The sequence below is a fragment of the Sus scrofa genome, chromosome 8 (genome assembly GCF_054392235.1).
Source record: "Sus scrofa isolate SSC_HxYL_T2T_F1_AM1 chromosome 8, Sscrofa_HxYL_maternal_Yorkshire_Landrace_v2.0, whole genome shotgun sequence".
NCBI lineage: Eukaryota > Metazoa > Chordata > Mammalia > Artiodactyla > Suidae > Sus > Sus scrofa.
The window spans coordinates 138055005-138075385 of NC_139390.1; the positions used below are offsets into that span (position 1 = coordinate 138055005).

Below are 20381 nucleotides of genomic sequence, written 5' to 3' on the forward strand. Positions count from 1 at the left end.
AATCTCAAGGTCCACAAGCCTAACATTTTTAATAGAAAATATCTGGTGAGTCCTTATTTACTGCACTAGGTTGATAGGCATTCATTTATTTCCCCAGTATTTGTCGAACAGCTACCTTGTATCAAGTGTTGTGCTCCTACTTTCTATTTAAAAAGCTTTCAGAAAAGCAAAAGAATAGATATCTTTTCTTTTAAATCATTTAAATAGAACATTAAAATGTTCACTGATAGGCCAAAAAAAAGAAGGGGGGGGTTCCCTAGTGGTCTAGCTGTTAAGTGGCATTGTCACTGCTGTGGCACAGGTTGGCTCTGTGCCCTGGGAATTTCATGTTGCAGGCAAAGCCAAAAAAAAAAAAAAAAAAAAAAAATGCTCAGGGATAAGTGCTACCTGAGGGGCAAAAATAGGTTGTAACACGAGCATATTACAGGAAGCACTAACCCTGAATACCCTGAATAGAGAGGAAGCGGACTGTAACCAGGAAAGACTTCCTAACAAAAACAGTATCTGGGTGGACATTAGATGGTGAGCAGGAGTCAGTCAGACCAAGAGGGAGGTGGCACAGCAATTACAAAGGCCTGGAGAGAAATTGGGGGAATTCAAATATTTCAGAGATGAGAGTGAAAAAAGGCCAGCAGAGCTTTAGCGATGCCTGGGTCAGATGAATGGCCAGGGTGACGGATGGAACAGCTCTTAGAAACCAACGAGCTTAAGTCAGGCCACTAGGCTGAGGCCAGAACAGGCTGGAAGGGATTGTTAGGGGAGCCGAAGCACCGCTGTAAAGGCTGGCTGAGCAGAAGGAGTGGGAAAGAAGGTGACCATCAACCAGTGACTCTGGCCTGGACAGGAGGGGCTGGTCTCTCTGGGGTGTTCAGGCCCCGTAAGGAAGCTTTCATCATCAGGCACCCGTCCAGGGAACGGGCCCCCCCCCCCCCCCCCCCCCCGACTGAAAGCTTTGCCTCCACTGTAAATAAAAATAAACCGATCCTCTTCATTAATCTTTCCAAATCCCTCAGCAGGCCACATTTGAAATTCTTTTGGAGACTATAAAGCCTTTTATTCCAGGATTAGAGTTAAAGACTTAAAATGCAAATGTTTTAACGGAAGTTAAAACATTGCAGTTCATTTGGAACAAAGCACAATAGCCACTGAGCCAACAGATCGCAGATCCTCTTTGGTTTTAATTCAGGGATCTGTAGGGAAGGGATGGAGTCTGACGAAAGGTCCTTACTTATTAAGGCTAGTCCTTAATTCTCAAACGGAGCTAGGGAGGAATGAATAAAAGCTAAGAAGGTATCTGCTGTATTTAGGAAGCGTGTGTTCTTTCAGTTGAGGTTGTAGCAAAAGATCTTTTCCTTGACTCTCTGGGGTCTCTGCCTACGTGTGAAAATGAAACGGACAAAGGCGGAGTAACAGCATAAAAGCATCTAATTGTTACTGAATTTTTACATGTACATGGGAGACTTCATCAGAGAATGAAGACCCAAAGAAGTGACCAGAGCAGGAAGCTTTCACATCTTTTTGACAAAGCAACAATACATTTGTGAAGAATTGATAAGACAATCGGCTTTGGGCTAGGGTTGGTAAATGACAAAGAAGTAGCTAGGAAGACAAGGGTTAGTTTTAAAAAGTGTATTTATCCAGCCTTCTTGGCCCTAAATTCCATCTCTGGCAATAAGAATGTCTTCCTTCTGGTATACGGAGGGTAACTTTTATATGGGAGTTTCGTTGATCTGTTTTTGGAAGAGCAGTGTTGGGGGGGGGGGGGAGCAGAGTGACTTCCTGCTTCTGATATTTTCTCAAATTCCTTCAGTTGAAGATACTCATATGCCAAGATGCCATATTTCGGTGTAGCGGGTCCTGAAGCCCATCGAGGTGTATCTTGTTTTGTAAGACATCTATTTTTTAAAATAATTGAGAACATTGTTATGGATATATCACATCTTAGGGAAGAACTTTTCCCTCAGTTTATTGTTTGGTTTGAGAATTACATTTAATTTTCAGAATTTTTGCCTGACTCCCCTCTCCAAACAAAATGCTCTAGACTGGTATACCTTATATGCTCCCCACTCCTCTTGGCACGCTTGCATACGCTTTTACTGATTATCTGTTTAGTTATCCATCTCCACTAGATCTTAAATCTCCCCAAGGGCAGGTACTATTCAGTTCATCCCAATTCCTAGCTCTGCGTCTGGCAGAGTCGATGCTCACTAAATATACTTGAAAAGATAAATGGTAATCATATTGAACTATGGCGTATATTTCTTTGACGTGGTTAGTAACTACAAGTAGTCTGTTATTTTGTTTATGGCAATTAGCAGAGGAAAAAGAGCAGTTCTATTCTACAAGCATTTTGTTGTTGTTGTTCTTTTAGGGCTGCACCCCTGGCATATGGAAGTTCCCAGGCCAGGGGTCAAATCAGAGCTGTAGCTGCTGGCCTAAGCCACAGCCACAGCAACGCCAGATCTGAGTCACCTCTGTGACCTACACCACAGCTCACGGCAATGCCAGATCCTTAACCCACTGAGTAAGGCAAAGGATGGAACCCTGTCCTCATGGATACTAGTCAGGTTGGTTTACCACTGAGCCATGACAGGAACTCCTAGCCTGGGAGCCTCTATATGCTGCAGGTTTAGCCCTAAAAAGCGAAAGAAAAAAAAAAAAAAAAAGATTTATTTCTATTTAAAAGAAAGGGGATTATTTTCTTCCCTCTGGAACTAAAATTTCAAATTCGAAATAGTCATTTCGGGGTTTTTACATAAGATGCTTATGTTGGGGGGAAAATAACTCTAGCAAAATCAATACAAACCTATATATTAATATTTATAAACTTTAAGTTGGAATTTATTCTGAAATAGATTCCTGGTGTGAAAATTTGAGGTGGCTCTAACAAAAGCCACATTTAGGAGAATATCCTTCTTCAATTTTTTTTTCTTTGCTCTTGCTTACTCTTTCCCTGCTTACATTTTACTGAAAAATTAGTTTATTTCAACATCATTTTTGCTTGCAATTGTTTTTAGCAGTGAGTGCTTAGATCAATCAACTGCTTCCTTAGGCTTATCAACTGTGGGTATGTATTTATATACACCAGCTGTTTTGTATAGCCTCTGTAGAGCAGGTGGAGAAAGTGATGGGAATGAAAGGAGAAGCACCTTTTTCCTTTCAAAGCCATAAACCCTGACTCTCGACCTCCAGCAGGAGGGCACTTACTGAACTGCCAAAGAAGTAAAGAAACGGAAAACTCCGGGGGCATTACGCGGTGGCCTACCCAAAAATGTGTTTTCAGGACGTCCCCTAGGCCCTGATCTGCCAGCCTCGGGCAGGATAACCTTCGCCGTGGGGTAAAAAACCCCACCACCCACGGTGAGCGACCTGGGAGAGCGCGTGGGGGCGGGGGCGGGAGCGGTCCCCCGGGAGGTCATTGAAAACCACACTTCCCAGAGTGCTGTGCGCAGGCGCGCGCTCCTCGCCCCGCCCCTGAGGCCACAGCACCGGGGGCGGGGGCGAGAGGACGCCGGGCGCCGGCTGGGCTCGACGGGGCCGCGCCAGAGAGCGCGCGTCCGTCGGCTGCTCACGCGGGGCTGGTGCGGCGCAGCTGGCGGCTGCGGGAAGCTGCTCGGCCGGCTGCAGCGTTGGCCAGGCCGGGAGGGACGGAGCCGGGGGGCGAGCCGAGGACCGAGGTAACCCGACGCCCGTGCCCCCTCAGTCGCCTCTTCTTTTGTGCGGTGCGGTGCGCTGACGCCAGGTCCTCCCTCCCCCGAGCCCCACATCGGGGGCGCGGGGAAACTCCAGCCCTGCGAGCCGTAACCCAAACTCCACAGCGGACGGGGTTTGGGCCCATGAAACCGCTGCACGGTTTCTGTCGCCCCCTTTGGCGGGAGAAAGGGGGTCGCCTTTCGCGAGGGGAACCGCAGCCTCTGTCAGCCTCCCCGCGACCCCCGGACTCGCTCCGGTGCCCCCGGGGGAAGGAAAGAGAGGAGCAGGCAGGTGCTTGGCGGGGTCCGGGCACCCTCCGCGCCGAGCGGCGGGCGCGGGGTCGGGGTCGGGGAGGGCGGCCCGCGGGACCCGCGGCCTGTGGGGGCGGGGCAGGCGGGCTGCCTCGCGGCTCCGCGCGCGGGGTCGCGGCGGGGGGAGCGGCGCCCCGGGACTGCCCGCCCCGGGGGCTTTGGCAGCGCGTCCGGGGGTGAGCCGCCCGTCCCGGCTTGGCCCACCTGAGGGGCACTGGCGGGTCCGCGGGGCCCGCTGCGGGTCGGCCTGGCGGGTGCTGGGGGCTTAGCAGCCCGCGCCAGGTGGACCATCCGCGGGGGTGGAGCCCGGATCGATGTGACACCAGAAACTGCAGCCTCTTTTCCAGCACGCAGCGGCTCGATGGAGTTGTTTTACAGCCGCTGGTGCCAGCTCTTGCCTCCTTCCACTCAGTTCTGGGCTTAGTTAGCTTGTTGGTTAGCTTGTCCACACGGTTCGAGTTTTCTAGCCCGGGGCTGGCCCTTTGCTGGGTTTGCACCGTCCCAGCGCTCGGGCGCCTGAGTTTGAAAAGCTTTTCATGTGTTTTCCCACCTGGCAGCGATCAGGTGACTTTTCGTAGAAAATCGAACTCTTCTCAGTATTCCTTTCCTCTCTACTGGTTTCTTTGAGTTTTTACTTTATGGATGCACTCGCGGGCCAGGGATGGAAAATGAGCCGCACCTGCGGCAGGAAGGGATCCTTTAACCCGCTAGGGGGGCTGGGAACGAACCTCCCGCAGCAGTTATTCCTTTTAATTGTATTAATAGCTATGTGTGGCCCTTTACCTTGTGCTGGTGGCTCCACTTTGGGGAGATTCTCAGGACAGGGTTCTTCAAAGAAGCTGGGTTGACACAGGTATTTTATCTGCTGGTAGCACTTTTTCCTTCTTTCTTTGAATTTTTTTTTTTTTTGGTTTTGTTTTGTTTTCCTGTATAAGTTGATAATTGTTGGACTCTTGGTGTTCTTTCATTCTCGTTCTTCGAGGAAATCCTTTTACACTCTCTCCCTGGAGTCTTGATCCTGCCAGAGGCTAGACTTCGATGAGAAGAGAACCTCTACTTGGCAATGGCTTTTTTTTTTTTTTTTCTCATTGGCTACTGCTTTTCCTCCTCCTTCCAGCCGGCACCCGCTTTAGTTAGTCAACCCATGACCCACTTTTGGGAGGTTTCTTTACTAGATATTGTGCAGATTTAAAAAAAAAAAATTATGGCTGCACCCATGGCATGTGGAAGTTCCCAGACCAGGGATTGAATCTGAGCAGATGTAGCTGCTCAGCTGGGATCCTTTTACCCACTGTGCCAGCCAAGGATTAAAGCCATGACTCCACAGCCACCTGAGCCACTGCAGTCGGATTCTTTAAAAAATTTTATTTAAAAAAAATTTTTTTTTCGCTGCAGTCGGATTCTTAACCCACTGTGCCACGGCGGGAACTCCTTGTAGATTATTTTTAAAATTAGTGTTTGTTTTCATTTGAGGGCTGCACCTGTGGCACATGGAGATTCCAGGGCTAGGGGTTGAATTGGAGCTGCAGCTGCCCACGGTTGCCACAGCAAAGCCACATCCGAGGCGCATCTGTGACCTACACCTCAGCTCACAGCAATGCCAGATCCTCTAACCAATGAGCAAGGCTAGGGATCGAACGCACATCCTCATGGATACTAGATGGATTCTTAACCCCCTGAGCCACAATGGAAACTCCTAAAATTAGTGTTTTTGAGAAGAGAAAGTGAGTAGGATTTTTGTGTGTGTGTATGTATACAGTTATTTTTTGAAGCATTGTGAGTGCCAGTTTTTCTTCCACAGCCACAGGTTGATATTTTTTATATATTCCATTCATACCAGTGAAAGTGCTGCTGCTTATACCTGGAGCAAACACCACTGATTGATCCATTATTGTTAGGCAGATACTGTCCCCCACACTGCTCCCGCCTTGATGAGCAGTAGCATACATGGCAAAGAATGGCACCCTAGTACAATCCAGCATGTTAGAATGATGTTAAAATGCTAAAAGATAATTTGGTTTGATTATTCTAAAATTTGGACTTGTTTTTCCTTCTCACAGTAAAACGCCGAATGCTCAAGAAAATTATCTTCTAAACTAGATGATGATGCTTACCTAGTATACTTGAGGTGTAATATTTCTTCTTAAATAGCACAGAATATGAAGTGCTATTATATCCTAGTTGATCATTTTAACATCAGTATTGCTAGTTTTGGAAAGAATATGAAATTTACAATCAGGAGTTCCTGTCTTGGCTCAGAGGAAACGAATCTGACTAGCATCGGTCAGGATGAAGGCTCGATCCCTAGCTTCCCTCAGTGGGTTAAAGGATCCGGCGTTGTGGTGAACTGTGGTGTAGGTCACAGACATGGCTCAGATCTGGTGTGGCTGTGGCATAGGCCAGCATCTACAGCTCCTATTCGACCGCTAGCCTGGGAACCTCCATATGCTGCCAGTGCAGCCCTAAAAAGAGCCAAAAAAAAAAAAAAAAAAAAAAAAGGAAAAAAAGAAATTTACAGTCAGCTTATGTAGATTAGATTGTGATTTTAATTTGGGATATTTAAAACTAATCTTATTTGCGTTTGAGAAGTTTCAGAAGTAGGTTTGAGTTCTACGTTTGAGTGCATTCTTGTAATAGTTTGGAAGTAAGCTATATCAAACTATCCTATTTTCTTTATTAGTACTAGATTGCTGGACTATAAGGCTTTACAGTGTGAAGCCAACTTTCGTTTCTGGGTCAGTTACCAGTAGCAGTCACAAGATCTGAAGTTAATGAGATGAATCAAGTGATGCTATACAAATTTAGGAAATTTGTCCAATGGAGTAATGTCTTTTTGAATTTTTTCTTTTCCCCTTTGATATTGGTGTTTCTATTTGATATCTGAATGCTTTTCAAGGTTCGAGGATCTAAATAAATACTTGGGGATTTATAAACTAAAGTAACAGAACTGTGTTTGGCTCTCTAGATTTGCACTTTATAAAAATAGTCTGAATAGCACAGGGAACTATATCCAGTGTCTTGGGATAGATCATGATGAAAGATAATATAAGAAAAGGACTGTAGGAGTTCCCGTCATGGCTCAGTGGTTAACGAATCCAACTAGGAACCATGAGGTTGCAGGTTCGATCCCTGGCCTCCCTCAGTGGCTTAAGGATCTGGCGTTGCCGTGAGCTGTGGTGTAGGTTGCAGACGTGGCTCTGCTCTGGCGTAGGCCGGTGGCTCCAGCTCCGATTAGACCCCTAGCCTGGAAACTTCCACATGCTGTGGGTGTGGCCATAGAAAAGACAGAAAGATAAAAAAAAATTAAAAAGAAAGGGAATGTATATGTATGTATGACTGGGTCACTTTGCTGTACAGCAGAAAGTGGCACAACATTGTAAATCAACTATACTTTAATAAAAAATAGTCAGAGGCATATATAGATCTCAGAGATCAATTAGAGATGAATATTTAACCTAGTTAAAACAGACGTGCTACCTATAGTAACACTAAACACTTAGTTATTTCTTTTTCTTAGAATTTGAGAATATACTTTGTATGGCCCATGCCTTAAAGTTCTGTGACCAACTTTAAGCTTGCATTTCCTTGTTTTCTGCCGCAAAAAGAATTTTTTTTTTTAAAAAGGCTTTTGGAATTATTTCATTAATTGATTTCAAAACAGCAATTCGAGTTAGAAACCTATAACATAAACATTTATAAAATACAGATCACTGTACCTAGTTTTTTTCTACTTACCATTACATTTTTCATGGAAGTTTTTAAACATTGTGGTGATGTGATTAGATTTGAATTTGGGAATGATAGCTGGTAGTGGTATGAAGGATATATTCGTGAGAGAAGAGGTTGTAGGAAGGCTGTAATAATAGCTTTGCGACAGTGGGACCTATGACTAAACTGGTGTGGTAAAGAAGCAAGGCCAACAATATGAGAGAAATTTAAGGAGTGCAGTGTATGAAACTTGGTTATAGTTGGATATAGTGAAATGGGAAATTTGAGTACATGTGAGCTATTCCATTCAGTGGGGAGCCCTTTTGATCACAAAGCCTAGTTTAAATTCTCCCATATTCAGTATAGCTCTCTACTGTTGCTTTTACCACATTATTATTATTACTGTTATTTCCCATGTAGATGATTCAAGTTCCTTAATGGGGGAGTTCCCGCCGTGGCGCAGTGGTTAACGAATCCGACTAGGAACCATGAGGTTGCGGGTTCAGTCCCTGCCCTTGCTCAGTGGGTTAACGATCCGGCGTTGCCGTGAGCTGTGGTGTAGGTCGCAGACGCTGCTCGGATCCCCCGTTGCTGTGGCTCTGGCGTAGGCTGGTGGCAACGGCTCCGATTCGACCCCTAGCCTGGGAACCTCCATATGCCGCGGGAGCGGCCCAAAGAAATGACAAAAAAAAAAAAAAAAAAAAAAAAGAATATTCTCTCTGTACTTCCTGCTTAATTCTTCTGTAAACTTCAAACTGCTCAAAAAATAAAGTGTATCATTAAAATAACAACAACAAAAAAAAGTTCCTTAATGGTAGGAATTGTGTCATGCCTTATTCATCTTTTTGGGGTAACTTATTTTAGATCCCTTAAAAAAATAGATTACTCTCATGCATACATTTTCTTATTATTGAAGTATAGTTGATTTATACTTTTCATCAAGTTCTGTTGTACAACAAAGTGACCCAAAGTTGTACAACAAAGTGTACAACAAAATCACACACATTCCTTGTGCTGTACAGTAGTATCCCATTGCCCATCCATTCCAAATGTAACAGTTTGCATCCTTAAACCCCCAGAATGCACATCCATCCCGCTCCCCGCCTCCCTGCACGGGAACCCCAAGTCTGCTCTTCTTGGCCATGATCTGTTTCTGTTTTTTGTTTGTTGTTTTTGGATAGGATCATCTGTTCCATACTTAAGATTCCACAAATAAGTGATATCATATGGTATTTGTCTTTTTCTTTCTGGCTTACTTGGCTTAGTATGAGAGTCTTTAGATCCATCCATGTTGCTGCAAATGGCATTCATTTGTCTTTTTCATGGTTGAGTAATATTCCATTGTATATATGTACCACATGTTCTTAATCCATTCATCTGTCGATGGACATTTAGATTGTTTCCTTGTATTGGCTATTGTGAATAGTGCTGCTATGAACATAGGGGTGCATGTATCTTTTTCAGTGAAAGTTTTGTCCAGATATATGCCTGGGAGTGGAATTGCTGGATCATACGGTAGCTCTGTACTTAGTTTCCTGAGATACCTCCATACCGTTTTCCATAGTGATTGTACAAATATATATTCCCACCAACAGTGGGGGGGGGCGGGGTTTACCTTTTTCTCTACACCCTCTCCAGCATTTGTTATTTGTTGGCTTGTTAGTGATGGCCATTCTGACTGGTGTGAGGTGGTACCTCATTGTAGTTTTGATCTGCATTTCTCTAATAATTAGTGATATTGAGCATTTTTTTTCATATGCCTGTTGGCTATCTGTGTGTTGTCTTTGGCGAAATGTCTATTTAGGTCTTCTGCCCATTTTTCAGTTGGGTTGTTTGTTTTTTTGTTGTTGAGTTGCATGCGTTGTTTGTATATTTTGGAGATTAGGCCCTTGTCTGTTGCATTGTTGGCAAAGATTTTCTCCCATTCTGTGGGTTAGGTTGTCTTTTCATTTTTTTAGTGGTTTCCTGTGCTGTGCAAAAGCTTTTGAGTTTGGTTAGGTTCCATTGGTTTATTTGTGTCTTTATTGTCATTATTCTAGGAAGTGGATCCAGCAAGATGTTGCTGTGATTTATGTCAAAAAGCATTCTGTCTCTGTTTTCCTCTGGGAGTTTTATAATGTCTGGACTTATATTTAGGTCTTTAATCCATTTTGAGCTTATTTTTGTGTTATGGTGTTAGCATCCTACTTTCATTCTTTTACATGTAATTTTCCAGTTTCCCCAGTACCATTTATTGAAGAGGCTGTCTTTCTTCCACTGTATGTTCTGTCCTCCTTTGTCACAGATTAGTTGCCCATAAGTACTTGGGTTTATATCTAGGCTTTATATCCTGTTCCATTGGTCTGTATTTCTGTTTTTAATACCAGTACCATGTTGTTTTGATGTCTATAGCTTTGTAGTATTGTCTAAAGCCAGGAAGCTTGATTCCTCCATTTTCGTTTTTCTTTTTCAATATTGCTTTGGCTATTCAGGGTCTCGTGTTTCCATACAAATTTTAAAATACTCTGTTCTATTTCTGTGAAGAATGTCTTTGGTAATTTGATAGGGATTGCATTGAATCTGTAGATTGCTTTGAGTATTATAGTCATTTTGACAATATTGATTCTTCCAATTCAAGATAATGGTATAGCTTTCCATTTGGGTTGTCTTTGATTTCTTTCATCAACGTTTTATTGTTTTCAGAGTATAGGTCTTTTGTCTCTTTAGGTATTCCTAGGTATTTTATTCTTTTTGATGCAATTGTAAATGGGATATTTTCTCTGATTTCTTTCTGATCTTTCATTATTAATATAAAGAAATGCAACTGATTTCTCAGTATTAATTTTGTAGCCTGCAACTTTGCCAAATTCATTGGTGAGTTCTAACAGTTTTCTGGTGCTGTTTTTAGGTTTTCTAAGTATAGTATCATGTCATCTCCAAACAGTGATAGTTTTACTTCTTTTCCAATTTGGATTCCTTTTTCTTCTCTCTCTTTTTTTGGTCTTTTTAGGGCTGCACCTGAGGCATATGGAGGTTCCCAGGCTAGGGGTCAAATTAGAGCTGTAGCTGCCGGCCTGTGCCACAGCCATAGCAATGCAGGATCCAGGCTGCATCTGCAACACACACTGTAGCTCACGGCAATGATAGATCCTTAACCCACTGAGTGAGGCCAGGGATCAAACCTGTGTCCTCATGGATACTAGTTGGGTTTATCAACCACTGAGCCACGATGGGAACTCCTCTTTTTCTTCTCTGATTGCTGTGGCTATAGCTTCCAAAACTATGTTGAATAATAATGGTGAAAGTGGAATCCTTGTCTTGTTCCTGATCTTAGAGGGAATGTTTTCAATTTTTCACCATTGAGAATGATGTGAGCTGTGAGTTTTTCATATATGTTTTTTATTATGTTGAGGTAGGTTCCCTCTTTCCCCACTCTCTGATGAGTTTTTATTAGAAATGAGTGTTGAATTTTGTCAGAACCTTTTTCTGCATCTGTTGAGATGATCATATAGTTTTTATTCAGTTTGTTGATGTGGTGTATCTCACTGATTTGTGGATATTGAAGAATCCTTGCATCCCTATGATAAATCCTACTCAATCATGGTATATGATTCTTATACTTGGATTTGCTTAGCTAGTATTTTGTTGAGGATTTTTGCATCTATGTTCATTAGTGATATTGGTCTGTAATTTTCTTTTCTTTTCTTTTTTTTTTTTTTTTTTTTTTTTGGTGGTGTCTTTGGTTTTGGTATCAGGGTGATGGTGGCCTCATAGAATGAGCTTGGGTGTGTTCCTTCCTCTGCTATTTTAACACCCATTTACGTCAAGAGACAGAACATCCGGACAGAATCATTAAGGAAGCACAGGCCTTAAATGATACTCAAGACCAGATAGATTTAACTGATCTTTATAGAACATTCCATCCCAAAGCAACAGAATATACATTCTTCTCAAGTGCACACGGAACATTCTCCAGGATAGATCACATTTTGGGCCACAGATCAAGCCTTGGTGAATTTTAAAAAGTTGAAATCATCCCATGCATTTTCTCTGACCACAATGCTATGAGACTAGAAATCAACTAGAACACAAACAAACAAACAAAAAAAACGGCAAAAACCACAAACTCCTGGAAGCTAAACAATATTCTGTTGAACAACCAGTGGATCATTGAAGAAATCAAAGAGGAAATCAAAAGATACTTAGAAATGACAACAAAGATGCAACAACCCAAAACCTAGGGGACAAAGCAAAAGCAGTTCTCAGAGGAAAGTTTATAGCAATACACTCTTACCTCAAGAAAGAAGAAAAGCTCTTCTTTCTTCTTTCTTTTAGGTGCAAGGTTAGTTAAAACCTAACCTTGCACCTAAAACAATTAGAGAAGGAGAAACAGACAAAACCCAAAATTAGCAGAAGGAAAGAAATCATAAAGATCAGAGCAGTTATAAATGAAATAGAGACAAAACAATAGAGAAGGTCAATGAAACCAAAAGTTGGTTCTTTGAAAAGATCAGTAAAATTGATAAATCTTTAGCCAGAAAAAAGAGAGGGCTCAAATCAATAAAATTAGAAATGAAAAAGGAGAAATGACAACTCCACAGAAATACAAAGGATTGTAAGAGAATACTCTAAGCAACTATATGTCAATAAAATGGACAGCCTAAAAAAAATGGATAGATTCTTACAAATGTACAACCTACCAGTACTGAACCAGGAAGAAATTGAAAATATGAACAGACTGATCACAAGTACTGAAATTGAGTTTGTAATTGAAAACCTTCCAAAGAACAAAAGTACAGGACCAGATGGCTACACAGGTGAAGTCTATCAAACATTCAGAGAAGAGTTAATACCTATTCTTTGGCATACATTAAAAAAAAAAAAAAAAAAGACAGTACAAGAGATAGATGGCTTAAGATACTCCTAAGTTTTTTCACACTTACAGTCTTACTCTTGAAGCAATTTTAATCAGTCATTTCTTTTTTTATACTGTTTTTTTTTCCCACTGTACAGCATAGGGACCCAGTTACGCATACATGTATACATAATTTTTTTTCCCATTGTTGTGCTGCAGTGTAAGTATCTAGACATAGTTCTCAGTGCTACACAGCAGGATCTCATTGTAAATCCATTCCAAGAGCAGTAGTTTGCATCCATTAACCCCAAGCTCCCAATCCATCCCACTCGCTCCCCCTCCCCCTGGGGAACCGCAATTCTATTCTCCAAGTCCATGATTTTCTTTTCTGTGGAAAGGTTCATTTGTGCTGTATATTAGATACCAGATATAAGTGATATCATATGGTATTTGTCTTCCTCTTTCTGACTTATTTCACTCAGTATGAGAGTCTCTTGTTCCATCCATATTGCTGCAAATGGCATTATGTCGTTCTTTTTGATGGCCAAGTAGTTTTCCATTGTGTATATATACCACATCTTCCTGATCCAATCATCTGTTGATGGACATTTGGGTTGTTTTCATGTTTTGGCTATTGTTCATAGAGTTGCGATGAACATGCGGGTGTATGTGTCTTTTTTAAGGAAAGTTTTGTCCGGATGTATGCCCAGGAGTGGGATTGCTGGATCATATGGTAGTTCTATGTATAGATTTCTAAGGTACCTTCATACTGTTCTCCATAGTGGCTGTGCCAGCTTAATCAGTCATTTCTTTATCCATACATTATAATCTTCTAGTCGAGATTGATTATGCAGCCATTCTTAAGTGTGCTGTATCATCTTTTGAGAGATTTTTCTTTTAGGCCACCAACACCATTCTTCATATTTTGATGCAGCTACTTTATTGGTATGTATTATATGTATCTTAATAACAGAATGTAACACAGCCTCACTTGCTGTGGATAGCTGCTTTTGAGTCCCATGAAGTAGTGCTTCCCAAACTCTGTAGTAAAAAACTAGTTTATGAACCAATAGTTTGGTAAAAGACCACAAAAATGAATTAATTAGTAGAACAATGAAAAAAGGACATGCAAAATACAATCTTCAATTCTTTAATGAAATTCAACAGACATAAAATTACTGCGAAATGTAACTTTGCTCTAAAAGTTTCTAAACACTCCGTATTTGTACCAAGCTCATTGAAGACCTGTTAAAGAAAAAAAATTTGTGGATCAGACCCATTTCGTGTGTTTTTTGTGATGATTTATATTTTTTCCATTATAGTTGGTTTACAGTGTCTGTCAAGACCCACTTTGAATAGCATTGTAATGAAGCACTTGGTTGTTGCTTTTCGTAGTCATCTTTGAATATACAGAACCTACAATGTAGCATGTAGTGCCTGACTGAATTATTAGACAAAGTGGTGCTTATCCTTAACACTGTCCGTATTTCTGGTTTTTTATTGAAATGTCTTGAAATGTTATAAAATCACCAGACTAGTATATAACCCTAATATATATACGTGTATATTGGTTTATGTGCTTACCTTGTAAAAGTAAAAGGAAGTTCCCAAACCTCCAAGAGAGTTAGCCATGTATAGCTATGGTAATAACTAGTCACCAGAACCAGTTTCAAATCTGTTTATTCTGTGAACAACTGTACTTTAGAATTGGTTGTGGAGTTCCCGTTGTGGCGCAGTGGTTAACGAATCCGACTAGGAACCATGAGGTTGCGGATTTGGTCCCTGTGCTTGCTCAGTGGGTTAAGGATGTGGCATTGCCGTGAGCTGTGGTGTGGGTCGCAGACGCGGCTTGGATCTCGCATTGCTGTGCTCTGGCGTAGGCTGGTGGCTACAGCTCTGATTCGACCCCTAGCCTGGGAACCTCCATATGCCGTGGGAACGGCCCAAGAAATAGCAAAAAGACAAAAAAAAAAAAAAAAAGAATTGGTTGTAAGTTAGTGTAACCCATCAACAGCTTCCCTTGGTGAACAGGATTTTGCAAGCCTCTGAAAGTCCACCAGCCGCTCACTCCACACTTCCTCCCAACTCTGAGATTAGCAGTGTGATCTGCTCAGAGGAACTGTGCCACCAGCATGGTTCTCCCTGAAGTAAGTAGTAAGTATTATTCAGCTTTGTGTTTTTTAATTTTGTTTCAGATATTGAATGGGATATATCTTTCAACACCTGGGAACAAATTATTATTTTTTTTTAGTAGGCTTTATATTTTTAATCTGATAATTATTTATTGTCTAAGTACAACCCTGTGACTTTTTCCACCTTCTCAAGTAAAGATAATAATAGAAGCTTCTCCTAGGCGTTCACAAATGCAGTTCACATATTTAGGTAAAGTTCAAGTCCTTTTTTTTTAACTGCTTTATACTAGACATTCAAACTTTTATGACTATAATAAATTAAGTGATCCATTTCAAACAAGGAAGTGATTATGGGTAGTGAAGCACCAATAGAATGCCTTCTTAATAAAACAAACCCTAAAATAGAAACAACTTACAGGAGTTCCCGTCGTGGTGCAGTGGTTAACGAATCCGACTAGGAACCATGAGGTTGCGGGTTCGGTCCCTGCCCTTGCTCAGTGGGTTAACGATCCGGCGTTGCCGTGAGCTGTGGTGTAGGTTGCAGACGTGGCTTGGATCCCGCGTTGCTGTGGCTCTGGCGTAGGCCAGTGGCTACAGCTCCGATTCAACCCCTAGCCTGGGAACCTCCATATGCCGCGGGAGCGGCCCAAGAAATAGCAACAACAACAACAACAAAAAGACAAAAGACAAAAAATAAAAAAATTAAAAAAAAAATAAAATAGTTAAAAAAAAAAAAAAAGAAAAGAAACAACTTACAGAGTATTTGGTGCAGTGAAAATATTGTTTATAGACCCTGGAATTGACTAATAGTATTTAACAAGCAGATTTTGGTAACAAATAACAATATTATCTAATTCATGCTAATGCTAAGAAAAACATTTCTTTGTGTGTGTCAACATCATCATGTCATCAGGCGTCTGATAGACTTTAATATTGTAAGAATTTAGTGAAGAAAAAGATTTTTTTTTTGTAAGTTACAGTAGTAAACTGTTGAAGGTTACATGTACCTTTACTACTCGAGTAGGAACTACTGAAATAATCCAGTTTGTCAGAAGAGCAGATTCTCCTTTAATTATTGGCACAATGCATTTTCTTCTGGACCATTCGATTCAAAATTTAAAATCTCTACTCTTTGCTTTTGTAAATAAAAAGGAACTAATGAGTATAGCTTAATTTTTTCCTGACTTAAAAGTAAAAAAAAATTTAAACGTTTGCCTGTGAAATGAAATAATTAAAAAATGTCCTTAAGTGACATTCTTTGTGATGATGATTAAAATAATATATCAATAATACAGTGTTATTTTACTTCAAATAATTTAATAATATGTTGATTTGAATAATAAAGGGTTTCAGGGGTTCATAGTCTGTTCATTCTTTCCAAAATGTTGTTAGTACCTCTGTCTACTGTGTGTGTGTTATGCTCAACATGGAAACTATGGGAGTAAGTAAGAAAGAGCCTGTGTTTCGGAGACGTATGTGTAGTCTTACAGGAAAGACATAGTGAATAGGCAGTTATTACAGATATTGTAAATTTGATTAAGTTTATCATTGAATATATATATGTATAAGTTGAATATTGAATAATCTACTTTTCAGTGCAATGAGAAAGCTGTGATCAAATTGTTATAGGAGCACAGAGGAAGTACACTCAGTCCAGGCTAAGAATAAGGGAGATTTTCAGGGATGACCGTTTTTTTCCTTTTTTTTCTTTCTTTCTTTTTTTTTTTTTTTTTCCTAGCTGCATCTGAGGCATGTGGAAGTTCCTGGGCTAGAGGTCACATCAGAGTTGCAGGTGCAGGCCTATCCCATAGCCATGGTAATGCCAGATGCGAGGCTCATCTGCACCCTTTGCTCTTGCTTAAGGCAGCACTGGATCCTTAACCCATTGAGTGAGGCCAGGGATCGAACCCGCATCCTCATGGATACTGTGTCTGGTTCTTAACCTGCTGAGCCATAGCAGGAACTCCAGGGATGACCTTTTTGAGCAAACGAACCTGAGCTGAGTCTTAAAAGATGAGGAAGATGGGTTCCCATTGTGGCTCAGTAGGTTAAGAACCCAACTAGTATCCATGAGCTTGTGGTTTCATCCTTGGTCTCACTCAGTGTTGCCATAAACTATAGCATAGGTCATAGGTCACAGATGTGGCTTAAATCCAGTGTTGCTGTGGCTGTGGTGTCGGCTGGCAGCTGCAGCTTGGATTCGACCCCTCGCCTGGGAACTTCTATATGCCACCGGTTTGGCCCTAAAGAAAAAAGAAAAAGGTGAGGAAGCGTCAGCTGATAAGAATGAGTGTTGGTAAAGGGCATTTCAAAATGAGAGGACACCCTGAACAGAGGCAGAGAGCGACATGGAGAAGTGTGACATAGCATGGAATGTGTGGAGAATTCCTGCAATCAGGTTTTCCTCTCGCCAACATGAGGGGGGATTTACCATTTTATTTCACAAATACACACAAATTAACTTGGGAAATACATGTTCTCTGTCAGCTTTCAAATATAGCTCTAAAATTAATTAGATACTACTGAAAATTTAATTTGTGTCATTTAAATTTTTCGTCTGAATTATAAAGAGTAGGAGTTCTGTCGTGGCGCAGTGGTTAATGAATCCAACTAGGAACCATGAGGTTGCAGGTTCGATCCCTGGCCTCGCTCAGTGGGTTAAGGATCTGGCGTTGCCTTGAGCTGTGGTGTAGGTCGCAGACGCCGCTCGGATCTGGTGTAGCTGTGGCTCTGGCGTAGGCCGGCGGCTACAGCTCTGATTGGACCCCTAGCCTGGGAACCTCCACATGCTGCAGATGCAGCCCTAGAAAAGACGGAAAAAAAAAAAAATTGTAAAGAGTACAAATTAAGTATTTTAAAGAAGAAGGAGTCAAATAGCACCTATAGTAAGTATTGAAGCGGGAACTATATAGCATTGGGGTTTTTTAGAGGTGCTTTCAATCAATCTGAATGCCATTTGGAGTTCTTTCTGTATAATACTGTTCTAATTAATATGTAATACAAAAATCACTCTTTGCATGTAAAGACCTTTATGAGAATAATATATAATATAGTGTAAGTACAGTATTCTGCATAATAGTTTTTTATATTAATAGTACCTGTTAAAATGTGAGATTATAAATGCGAAGAAGGTTCCCATTGTGGCTCAGCAGGTTAATAAGAACCCAACTAGTATCCATGAGGACACTGGTTCCGTACCTGGCCTTGCTCAGTGGGTTAACTATCCAGCATTGCTGCAAGCTGCAGTGTAGGTAGCAGGTGCGGCTCAGATCTGGCATTGCTGTGGCTTAGGCTGGCGGCTATGGCTCCAATTCAACCCCTAGCCTGGGAACTTCGATAGGCTGCAGGTTCAGCCCTGAAAAGACAAAAAACAGCAAACAAAAAAACATGTAAAGACATTTGAAAAAAGAGTAAAGTGGGCTGCCTTAACATAGTAGTACCTTTTAAGCTTTAAGACCTCTTTTCTGTGATTCATTGTAGGTTGTGTTCACATTAAAAATAAATGCATTAGTTTTGTTATACTCGTCATTGAACCAGTAATACCTGTCTTTTTCTGTTTGGAAGTACTTTTTTCTTCAGAACTGTTTGCTTTGTTGTTTGGTAAGAGTTACTGGCACTTAGAGGAGCAGAGGAAAAGAAGGTCTCAACTTCTGTCTGCTTCAGTACCGTAATGTGCCAGGTGTGATAGAAACAGACTTCCATGGACCATCTTTCTTTTTTCCTGATGTTTATAATCTCTTAACATATTTGGAGAAGGAGGAGTATCATATTCTTTTCTCCCTAAGAATCAGTTTTAGATACATTAAAAAAATTCTGGCTTAGAGTTTAGGTGGAATTATACTTTCATTGTTTAATATACAGTCTAAGTCCCATACTCAACCAAGTTGGGTAGAGTGAAATGTCTTGGAGTAAATATTTTTTCCTGCTTCTGTCTTCCTGTTCTATTATATAATAGACATTTAATTTTTATCTTCACCTTGGGGTGCACTTGCAGTGTGTGGACATTCCTGGGCCAGGGATTGAACCTATGCCACAGTAGCTATCCGAGCTGCTATGGTGACAAGGCTGGATTCTTAACACACTGAGTCACCGGAGCACTCCTATAATAGACCATTTTCTTGTATTATTTATTTATTTACTTATTTATTTTGTCTTTTGCATTTTATTGAGCCACTCCCGTGGCATATGGAAGTTCCCAGGCTAGGGGGTCTAATCGGAGCTATAGCCACCAGCCTACGCCAGAGCCACAGCAATGCGGGATCCAAGCCACGTCTGCGACCTACACCACAGCTCACAGCAACGCCAGATCCTCAAGCCACTGAGCAAGGCCAGGGATTGAACCTGCAACACCATGGTTCCCAGTCGGATTCATTAACCACTGCGCACTACTGGAACTCCCTAGACCATTTTAAAAGAATTTGCTATAGAATGTTTTAGAGCTGTTGTATTTTGCCCAAATCTGATGTTAAATATAAAAATAATTTTATAAAAATAAGTGTTTATTAATGCCGTTTTCATAAAGCACAGTCCTGTAACAAAGGCAGTACTTTTATGACAACAAAGCCTTTTACTAGACAAAAGCTAGAGTAGTTTTATATAAGGGGAAAATGTGTAATAGTTTTGAACTGTATGTATTTAAATCTAGTAAAGCTTAAAAGTAAGGTATTAATGATACCTACAGTCATAAAACCAGACACCAAGGACATGAAATACGGTATGAAGTTTGAGATGGAAGAAGACTCATTAGAGTAACCAGTAATGATGAGTTGACACACTTTTTTTTTTTTTTTTTTTTAATGTTGGGGGAAAAAGCACCCAGCCCGTAAGAATCAGGTTGATTCAATCACTGATGACCCAGGCTCATGTGGGCAAGAATACGTAGATGTTTCTGAGACATAATCTTCTCAAAGAGTTCACACTGTATTAAGCAACTAAGTCCAAAACACAAGGGGAGGAAAGAGAATGGATCAGAATGTGTTCCTAGAAGGTAGATCACATCCCGTTGGAAAAATTAGGGAAGGCTCCGTGAAAGAAGCATTACTGATGAGCTAGGCCTTGGTATCATCCCCTCTGAGGAACAGCCTGAGGACTTGTGCATGTACTTGAGGGAAACGCAGGAGTGAAATGTGAGATACAGTAGAAGAAGAAGGGGCTTGATCAGAATGGAATTAAAACCCTCGCTCCCACCGTTTTCCTACCTGTGTAACAGGACAAGTCAGGGATGTTTAGGCCATCTGTAGCATCGTTATGATGCTTAAGTGAGAGAGTACAGTTGTCTTTCTGTATCTGGGGGATCTGCATCTGTAGGAATGGAGGGCCAACTGTATTATGCCATTTTTTTTTTAACTTTGGAAATCTTCATGTCTGTTTCATCATTTTAATGCAAATCCTAGACATTATACCATTTTGTCTTTAAAGACTTGAGAGATCATATAAGGACTTTCCCACCTTTTAAAAAATATAAACCCCAAATTATTCACATCTAAAAACGTTTACAAAATTTCCTAGTATAATCTAATATTCAGTTAGTGTTTAAATTTCCTCAGTCGTCCCATAGTATCATTTTATTAAGATTTTGATTTTTTCTCTCATAGTTGATTTACAGTGTTCTGTCAATTTCTGCTGTATAGCAAAGTGACCCAGTCATACATATTTATATATTCTTTTTCTCACATTATCTGCCATCCTGTTCTACCACAGGTA

General features: G+C 41.1%; 1 protein-coding gene across 3 annotated transcripts in view; it reads left to right on the forward strand.

The window, feature by feature from the left end:
* The first annotated feature begins 3547 nt into the window (after positions 1 to 3547).
* KLHL8 (kelch like family member 8) overlaps positions 3548 to 20381 on the forward strand; it is a 64939-nt gene continuing 48105 nt past the window's right edge. For 2 of the 3 annotated variants that reach the window (XM_021101779.2, XM_021101776.2), the window contains exon 1: positions 3548 to 3677. The gene's annotated coding sequence lies outside the window, so the exon portion shown is untranslated. Of the gene's footprint in view, positions 3981 to 20381 lie in introns of all 3 variants that reach the window. The other variant, XM_084973647.1, reaches the window with a different exon arrangement.